The sequence below is a fragment of the Lithobates pipiens genome, unplaced genomic scaffold (assembly GCF_037356315.1).
Source record: "Lithobates pipiens isolate NorthernLeopardFrog02 unplaced genomic scaffold, aLitPip1_a1.2 Scaffold_27, whole genome shotgun sequence".
In the NCBI taxonomy this organism is placed as follows: domain Eukaryota; kingdom Metazoa; phylum Chordata; class Amphibia; order Anura; family Ranidae; genus Lithobates; species Lithobates pipiens.
The window spans coordinates 13,627,527-13,635,754 of NW_027507788.1; the positions used below are offsets into that span (position 1 = coordinate 13,627,527).

Consider the following 8,228-nt stretch of genomic DNA (forward strand, 5'->3'; position numbering starts at 1 on the left):
ACACAAACATCGTCAGCGCTGATTTTCCTGCCTAACCAGTTTCAGGTGGTTCCTCAATGCGTTATATTAAAAAAAAAATGTTTCCAGTACCTGTATTGCCCCACCTCCCCTTATACTTACATGAGCCCTATATATATATATATATATATATATATATATATATATATATATATATATATATATATATATATATATACAGGGCAGGACTTAGGGTGGTGGCCCCTGGGCTTGAGTCACTTTCGGACATTACCGTATTTATCTGTGTATAATGCGCCAATGCGCCCCAAGTTTAGGAGGGAACTTTAAGGAAAAAAACTTTTAGGAGGGAAGTTTAAGGAAAAAACATACATTTAAATGCCCATCAATGCAGCCTTATCAGTGTCCATCTGCAGCCTTGCCCATCCATCTGCAGCCTTGTCCAGTGTCATTGCAGCCTTGTCAGTGTAGCCTTGTCATTTGCAGCCTTGTCATTGCAGTCTTGAAGTTTAAAAATGGCGCCGCCGAGATACAGAGTCCTGTGTATCTCGACGGCTCTCAGGTCCTCTCGGCGACTCTCGGGTCCTCTCGGCGGCTCTCGGGTCCTCTCAGCGGCTCTCGGGTCCTCTGTGTGGCTCTCGCCCACTCTTGGGTCCTCTTGGCAGCTCTCGGCGGCTCTTGGGTCCTCTTGGCTGCTCCCGGGTCCTCTGTGTGGCTCTCTGCGGCTCTCGGGTCCTCTGTGCGGCTCTCGGGTCCTCTGTGCGGCTCTCGGGTCCTCTTGGTGGCTCTCGGGTCCTCTTGGCGGCTCTTGGGTCCTCTGTGCGGCTCTCGCCGACTCTCGGGTCCTCTTGGCAGCTCTCGGCGGCTCTTGGGTCCCCTTGCCAGCTCTCGGCGGCTCTCGGGTCCTCTGTGCGGCTCTCGGTGACTCTCGGGTCCTCTTTGCGGCTCTCGGGTCCTCTGTGCAGCTCTCGGCGGCTCTCGGGTGCTCTGTGCGGCTCTCGGGTCCTCTTGGCGGCAGTCAGGTCCTCTCGGTGGCTCTCGGGTCCTCTCGCAGTCTCGAGCTGAGCCAAGAGTAGCCGAGTGTACTTGGCTCGGCTCACAGTCACGCCCAGTCCCTGTGTTATGTCCATCATAGGGTGGGACTGGGCGTGACTGTGAGCGGAGCGGAGCCGAGTACACTTGGCTATGTATCTGGGCGGGGCCCGCAGGGCCCATGGGCTTGAGCCCAGTCAAGCCAAATGGTAAGTCCGGCCCTGTGTATGTGTATGTATGTATATATATATATATATATATATATATATATAGATAGATAGTGACATGTTGGGGTTTTGTAGCTCAGTGGTAGCACCAAAACAGTGCGTTTACTCCACACCAGAAAGAGATTTCAGGGCTTTCCTGCCCATTTTTTTTATAAGAATGTCAACATTTTATACAGGTACGCACAGGTACGTAGGGGGTTCTGACCATCAATATGAACAAAACATAATGTTTAGCCTCTTGGCACTCTTCGTAGCTTTACTGTTCCAATTAGTACCTCTGGGTCTTCCTGAACATTAGTACTTTTTTGGTCCTGCTGATCATCAAGCACATCTCAGTGTTCATGCACAGATGCTATACCTCAGCTCTGCATCTTTCCTTGCAGCTTTCCAGTTTCTCTATTCCTCGTGGACTCTCTCTAAGGCTCGGGCCCTGGTCTGCCCTGTCCTGGACAGTACGGTGCACACCAGCACTTCCCACAGCTCCCTTCACACACTGACCCCCTCAGGAGGTGGGGCTCTGAGCTCTAACTCTGGCTCTCATATGAAGTCAACATCTGTGTCATTAGTGTGCTTGCTTCTTACAAAATCTGGCGTAGACCACCATATCACACAGTGGCATGGGCTCATCCTTACCCCCATAATTTTGAACTTGAAAAAGTTCACCAAGTCGCAGCCCCGCTCGGCCCCCTTTCTCTCCTCATTGGTTGACTGACCTTGATTGAGAGCAGCGGGAGCCAATGGCGCTGCAATGCTGTCTCAGCCAATAAGGAGGGGAGTCCCGGGCAGCCCGAGATACTCCTGCAACATCGCTGAATCTAGATGGACCTCAGGTAAGTATTAGGGGGGCTGAGGGGGGCTGCTGCACACAGAAGGATTTTTATCTTAATGCATAGAATGCACCGTCTGACTTTACAACCATTTTAACCACTTTTGGACCTCCGCATGCAGATGTACGTACTAACTTTTAAGAGGAATATCGTTGTTATGGCAGGGCACCGGAACGCAGCGGAAGGGGGGGCATCTCCCACCGCCATAAAAAGTGATCTCGCTGTGAATCCACCGCAAAGACCACTATTATCGGAAAGCGGACAGGCAGCCTAAGAAGAAGATGTCGGGGTTATGGCAGCTAGGCATCCAATCATAGCAGAGGACAGGAAGAGAAGATGGAAGAAGACGTCGAGGAGCTTCGAAGAGCTGTCCCACCGAGACAGGGTAAGTGCAGACGGCAGGTGGGGGGCACACGGACAGCATTTGAAGGGGCACAGTGGCTGCGGTTGATGGGGCACAGTGACGGCAATTGATGGGCACAGTGGCTGCATTTGACGGGGCACAGTGGCGGCAATTGATGGGCACAGTGGCTGCATTTGATAGGACAGTGGCTGTGATTGATGGCACAGTGGCAGCAATTGATGGGCACAGTGGCTGCAATTGATGGGCACAGTGGCTGCATTTTATGGGGCACAGTGACTGAATTTGATAGCACAGTGGCTGCATTTGATGGGGCACAGTGGCGGCTATTGATGGGCACAGTGAGTGCATTTTATGGGGCACAGTGGCTGCATTTTTTGGCACAGTGGCTTTGATTGATGGCACAGTGGCGGCAATTGATGGGCACAGTGGCTGTAATTGATGGGCACAGTGGCTGCATTTTATGGGGCACAGTGGCTGCATCGTCAGGGCACACTTAACCCCTACACTGCCCCCTAGTGGTTAACTCCTTCACTGCCAGGAATCAGTGCATTTGTATAGCACTAATTGCTGTATAAATGTAATGTAAAACACAGCCACGTTCCCCCCCCCCCCCACACAGTTAGCAACACGTCCCTAGGACACACTTAACCCCTACACTGCCCCCTAGTGGTTAACCCCTTCACTGCCAGTGTCATTTACACAGGAATCAGTGCATTTGTATAGCACTGATTGCTGTAAAAATGACAATGGTCCCAAAAATGTGTCAAAAATGTCCGATGTGTCCGCCATAATGTCACAGTCACAATAAAAATCTCTGATTGCTGCCATTACTTGTAAAAAAAAAAAAAAAATAATAAAATGAATAAAAATGCCATAAAACTATCCCCTATTTTGTAAATGCTATAACTTTTGCACAAACCGATCAATAAACGCTTATTGCGTTTTTTTTTTACTAAAAATATGTAGAAGGATACCTTTCAGCCTAAACTGAGGGGAAAATTTTTTTTTTATATATATATTTATTATAGCAAAATGTAAAAAAAAATTGTTTTTTTTTCAAAATTGTCGCTCTGTTTTTTGTTTATAGTGCAAAAAATAAACACCGCAGAGGTGATCAAATACCACCAAAAGAACGCTCTATTTGTAGGAAAACAAAAGGACGTCAATTTTGTTTGGGAGCCACGTCGCACAAATCGCGCAATTATCAGTTGAAGCGACGCAGTGCCGAATTGCAAAAGGTGCTCTGGTCAGGAAGGGGGTAAATCCTTCTGGGGCTGAAGCGGGTAAAAAGGCTGACAAAAGGCTGCTCTAATACTTTCCTCACTGAAATATTTAATAGATTTTTTTTTTTTTTTAATAACATAAAATTTAAGATTTTTTTTTTTCTTACCTTTTTAATGTGTCTTTTTCTCCTTCTTCCCGCTAGAAAATACAATGAGACTGACTATGGTGGGGTGGGAAACCCAAAAATCCTCCAAGAAGAATAATGAAGAAGAATAAAGAATAAGAATAAAGAAGAATAAGAATGAATAAGAATAAAGAAGAAGAAGAAGAATAAAGAATAAGAATAAAGAAGAAGAAGAAGAATGAATGAAGAATAAGAATAAAGAAGAATAAAGAATAAGAATAAAGAATGAAGAATACGAATAAAGAAGAATACGAATAAAGAAGAATAAAGAAGAATAAAGAAGAAGAATACGAATAAAGAAGAAGAATACGAATAAAGAAGAATAAGAATAAAGAAGAAGAATAAAGAAGAAGAATAAGAATAAAGAAGAAGAATAATGAAGAATAATAATAAAGAATACGAATAAAGAATGAAGAATACGAATAAAGAAGAATACGAATAAAGAAGAATAAAGAAGAATAAAGAAGAAGAATAAAGAAGAAGAATACGAATAAAGAAGAAGAATAAAGAAGAATAAAGAAGAAGAAGAATAAAGAAGAATAAAGAAGAATAATGAAGAATAAAGAAGAAGAATAAAGAAGAATAATGAAGAATAAAGAAGAATAAAGCTCTGTATTCTCTAGATCGGTTAATAGAAATGAGACTGGCTGATTCTATTTTTACAAGGTTTCCCTTCTGCATCTTTGCTACTTTCAGTTTCATTTCCTCATCTTTCTCTCCAAACACAGCTGTTTTGTAATGCTGCTCCAACTTGTCTGTGTTCCTTTTGCCGGTGTCCTATCATATTGTGTCCCCCATCGGATAGTGTCCTCTGTGTACTGCGCAGTACACAGCACACACAGATTCCGAAAATAGCAGAAGATGAACGGCGTCTGCGGCGTGAGTCCAGGTTCTAGCCCCACCATCCAAGTGGACATAGAGTTAGAATAAAAGGAGCCGAGCGCAGCGAGGCCGTGCCCGAAGCGTGGCAAGCGAAGCGAGTCCGCGAGGGGCCCTCTAATATCGGCAGCCCTATGTCCACTTGGATGGTGGGGCTTGCACCTCGACTCACGGTGCAGGCGCCGTTCATCTTCGGAGATTTTCCGAAAGCTCCTTCTGCTCCGTACTGCGCAATCGCTGACGTCTGCGCAGTACGGGGCGGACAGTATCCGATGCCTGGACGCTATATGCCAGAGCACCGGTAGTCTGGATAAAGAAGCCAAAACGTGGTAAAAACATCAAACCTGAATCAGAACACCATTGCAGTGAATGGAAAACCCCCAAAAAAATAAAAATAAAAAATAAAAGTACCCCTTAAAAATAAATGCCTGCAGCATAAAATAATTGTATTAAAAAAAAATATATGTTTTCACACATTTGACGTCACTATACAAATTTACAACTTCCTACAGATATAACCCACAGGTTGAAAACATTTAAAAACATACAAAATCCACCAGTCCCTGTACACAGCTCCCAACTTTTTAAGATGGGAATGAATGAGGGACACAAAAGTATGCAGGCATAAGACACGCCCCCCGCCACGCCCCCTTAAAGGAGAATTAACCCCAAAAATAGATTAGGTAAACCCACAAGGGCTTTTTTTAACCGCTACTATCCCTTTATATTGGCTTTTGACATTTACAAATGCAGCAATTTAGAAATCTGATGAAAGGTTTAGTCACTGATGGGCACTGATATGCGGTACGGATGGGCACTGTTAGGCGGCATAGATAGGCATTGATAGACAGCATGGATAGGCACTGATAGATGGCACAGATGGGCAAGGAACGTCCCTGATTTGGACCAATGTCCCTCATTCCTCCTCATTGTCCCTCATTTTAGTCAGATCTATATAGATGTATATAAAATGCACTTTTTATCTATTAATTTTAAGGCCCCTTTCACGCGGGACGGATCAGTAATGATCCGCCCCGTGATGATCCGCTTGCTCAGCGGGGATCGCTCCGTTGTCCCTGCTGAGCCGGCGGATAACAGGGCGGTCCCGGCACACTGTGCCCTGTCAGCTCTCCCTGTCAGCTCTCCGATGGGGGATCGGATGAGCACGGACCGTCTGTCTGTGTTCATCCGATCCGCTCTGCAGACGGATAGAAAAATAGGATTTTCCTCCGTCTGCCGAATCTGACAATTGCGGAGGCGGACGATAGCGGTTGTCTGCAGATGTTCATCCGCAGACACCCGCTATCCCATAGGAATGCATGTATGTCCGTATTTCATCCGCAAACAGATGGATAAAATATGGACATACTGTCCGCATGTGTGAAAGGGGCCTAAACCTGCACTGTTTAGGAGATATCCCCCTGCATGTGCCAGCACCATTGGCGCATGCGCACTGAAGCAATAGCTCTGCCTACTAGCTCATTATGCCTTTGTCTTGCAGGGTTTTTTTTTGTTTGTTTTTTTTGATAGTGGGTTTACAACCACTCTAAATCGGAGTTCCACCCAAAAATGAAACTTCCGCTTTAAGTGAGGTGACCCCCTGACATGACACATTTGGCATGTCATTTTTTTTTGGGGGGGGGGGAGCCGATACCCTCTTTTCAGAGGGTCCCAGCTCCCACTTCCTCCTGTTGCACCACGGCACCGGAAGGGAGATCAGTTCTCCCCCCTCCCTCTTTTGGGACACGTCCCAGGTGATTGCCCAGCCAGTCACAGCTCGCTGCGCGGCTCGTGCATACGCATGTGCAGTGGGTGCGCGGCTGTGAAGCCACAGTCGGGCATCCACACTCACAATGCCGGCGCCACAGAGAGGAGGGGGAGACGAGCGGGGGTTCGCTCCCCCGCATCGCTGGACCATGGGACAAGTAAGTGCCCAACTATTAAAAGTCAGCAGCTGCAGTATTTTTTTTTGAGGGTGTGTGTCTAGTAAAATCCATTTATTTAAGCAGAGGAGCAATAAAGCTGCCCTGGTCCCCCCCCCCCCCCCTCGGTTTAGCTGATGGGGCCCAGGCGCAGTACAACAGGACCGGCTGTACTGCCTTATCAGCAGCCCTGTGCGGGTGGTGCACGGAGATCTGATGTCACAACGCTACACGAGCTGACAGCGGCCATCTTGTTGGTTGGAAACAATTAAAACTTAGGACCGATTTTAACCCCTGACATGCTCGTTTTTAACTTATGAAATATGAGTATTTTGAATGCTTTTTATGGAATAAATTACCGTATTTATCAGCGTATAACACGCACTTTTTTCCCCTTAAAAGCAAGGGAAAATCGCGGGTGCGTGTTATACGCCGTCCCACCGCAATTCTGAGCCTCTGGGCGGCTTTCAGCTGCCTTCGGCTCTTCAAGGCGGCTTTCGGCCGCCTTTGGCCATTATCGGCGGCTTTCGGCCGCCTACGGCTCTTCTCGGCAGCTTCCAGCCGCCTTCGGCCGTTCTCGGCGGCCGAAAGCTGCCGAAAGCTGGCGAGAAGAGCCGGAGGCCCGCCAAGAACTACCACGCGCCGCCAAGATACACATCCGGCTCTGTATCTGTATCTGCGGAGGCATTTAAAAAAAATAAAAAACAGGCAAATAAAATAGACAAGGCTGCAATGGGGGACAAGACTGCATAAGGCTGCAATGGGGGACAAGGCTGCATAAGGCTGCAATGGGGGACAAGACTGCATAAGGCTGCAATGGGGGACAAGGCTGCATAAGGCTGCAATGGGGGACAAGGCTGCATAAGGCTGCAATGGGGGACAAGGCTGCATAAGGCTGCAATGGGGGACAAGGCTGCATAAGGCTGCAATGGGGGACAAGACTGCATAAGGCTGCAATGGGGGACAAGGCTGCATAAGGCTGCAATGGTGGACAAGGCTGCATAAGGCTGCAATGTGGGACAAGGCTGCATAAGGCTGCAATGGGGGACAAGACTGCATAAGGCTGCAATGTGGGACAAGGCTGCATAAGGCTGCAATGGGGGACAAGGCTGCATAAGGCTGCAATGGTGGACAAGGCTGCATAAGGCTGCAATGTGGGACAAGGCTGCATAAGGCTGCAATGGTGGACAAGGCTGCATAAGGCTGCAATGGGGGACAAGACTGCATAAGGCTGCAATGGTGGACAAGGCTGCATAAGGCTGCAATGGTGGACAAGGCTGCATAAGGCTGCAATGGTGGACAAGGCTGCATAAGGCTGCAATGGTGGACAAGGCTGCATAAGGCTGCAATGGTGAACAAGGCTGCATAAGGCTGCAATGGTGGACAAGGCTGCATAAGGCTGCAATGGTGGACAAGGCTGCATAAGGCTGCAATGGTGGACAAGGCTGCATAAGGCTGCAATGGTGGACAAGGCTGCATAAGGCTGCAATGGTGGACAAGGCTGCATAAGGCTGCAATGGGGGACAAGACTGCATAAGGCTGCAATGGTGGACAAGGCTGCATAAGGCTGCAATGGTGGACAAGGCTGCATAA

The 8,228-nt window shown here is 47.6% G+C and overlaps 1 protein-coding gene across 2 annotated transcripts in view; it reads right to left on the bottom strand.

The window, feature by feature from the left end:
* Window positions 1–4,503, bottom strand: part of LOC143933546 (uncharacterized) — a 47,131-nt gene extending 42,628 nt beyond the window's left edge. The window contains exon 1 of one of the 2 annotated variants that reach the window (XM_077456473.1): window positions 3,817–4,503. The gene's annotated coding sequence lies outside the window, so the exon portion shown is untranslated. The remainder of the gene's footprint in view (window positions 1–3,816) is intronic. The other variant, XM_077456472.1, reaches the window with a different exon arrangement.
* Between the last annotated feature and the right edge of the window lie 3,725 nt (window positions 4,504–8,228).